We start from the raw sequence: 1874 nt of genomic DNA on the forward strand, positions 1-1874 counted from the left end.
AAATGTATGAACTCGCATTAAACACTAGGTAATCAATGTGTAAATAGGCCGCAATATCACACTTATGCCACACTTACCCGTAATGACCTTATGACTAGGGTTGCCAACCGTCCGGCAATACGCGGGACGTCCCGTTTCTGGAGCCCTAAAGTATGCGTCCCGCAAAAGGTCCGTGCGGGACGCCGATTGTCCTGTTTTCTGGCTAGACTAGATTATAAGTAATGAAACGGAGGTTGCACCAGCGCGTGACTTTAATTTAAATTCTTCAGGGATTGAACCGATCCATATTAACCAATTTCCTTTAATGTTTATGTCATAAAATGTATATGCTAGTGTGCTATAAATGTTTAGAAAGTTACCTTGGTTGAATTTTTCATGCCTTTCAATACGTTGACCGCAAATAGGTATACCATTTCCCAATTAGGCCAGGTGATGTAGTCCCGCATAGTATACCCATGTCCCGCAAATTAATCGCAATTAGGTTGGCAACCCTACTTATGACTCACGATAAATAAAACTCTATTGATAAATAATTCTCCATTGAAAACATTGAAATCGTATACGTCTATGTAGATCTACGTACCGAGTAGAACTAGAAAGTTCCTCCGGTAAGTATAAACTCGAAGTAAGGTTTGTTTGAGATTCCAGTAGCGCGGCTGTATCACCCTCAGAATTGACGGCTGTCAGAGCTTGCTTGACATTTAATTTAATAGTGCTTCTTGAATGTTCACGCCGAGCCTCTTCGCTTTTGTGGGATACGGGTGATTGAATTCTATCCGCGATGTTTATAGAGATATATACTTATATTTATATTGTTTATATGCGATGACGATAAGATGACACTCTTATGACGTAATTGGGTAGTTGACACATGTTAAATATTATAACAAAATTTAGTTAAATGGTTAGAAAATGATCCATCCATTATAAAAAAATACAATCTCAAAAAAAAAAAAAATTTCTCTTTCAAAAATAGAAAAGAAAATGGTACCATTCGATTCCTTACATTTTCTTGAAAAATAAATTTTATGACAATTATACAGATAAACGCAATATTTCAGGGATCTTCCATACATTTAGGACAGACTTATATGATGTGACGTCACATCACCTTATCATTTTGTTAGAGGCGTTTCTATCGTCGACTGCGAGCGTCAGACTTTAACTCTCATTTCTGATCTTTGTGTTGCTTAAATGCCATGAGTCCTATATAGACATTTGATCCTCAGGAAAATCAAGATCGTTTGACATTATTTATAAAAAACAGTCAAGTAGCCAATTGCGCGCTGCAAACAAAAATAATAAAAGTCGGTACTTTGCAGTATGGAAGGTAGAGGCAAGGAATAAAATCTCCATATACCAAAAAGTGTCCGACAAAAAACCATAAATAGGTGGCGCTACAATACTTAGAATACTTGAGAAAAAAATCTAATCATAGACAGTGCACTTCACTCTGTCAATAACGCCTAGGTTCTTAGCTACTCTAGCGCTACTCTGGAGAGATTTGGAACTATTATTTATAGCTGACAGCTGGACACTTTTGCAACAATTCTGCCTAAGGAGTTTCTGTTCCTTGCCTCTACCTTCCGTACTTTGCAGTTTACAGTCCCTGGCCGGTAAGAAGTCAATTTTGACAGTAATGATTTATGAATAAACCCTTATAATTATGACACTAAGGGTCTGTTTTATAAAGTCTGAGTAAAGTATTGGATAGCTAATTAACAAATAAATTTACTGCCAGATAATATTTCCTGCAAAACTTAGCATTTTATTTACCAGTATAGCTTATTTGAAGATTGTGAAACAACAACGATGACTTTATTTGTCAGATAAGTGACAAGTAGCTGAGACTATTCAGGACTTTACTTCGACAT

The sequence above is a fragment of the Cydia pomonella genome, chromosome 3 (assembly GCF_033807575.1).
Source record: "Cydia pomonella isolate Wapato2018A chromosome 3, ilCydPomo1, whole genome shotgun sequence".
In the NCBI taxonomy this organism is placed as follows: domain Eukaryota; kingdom Metazoa; phylum Arthropoda; class Insecta; order Lepidoptera; family Tortricidae; genus Cydia; species Cydia pomonella.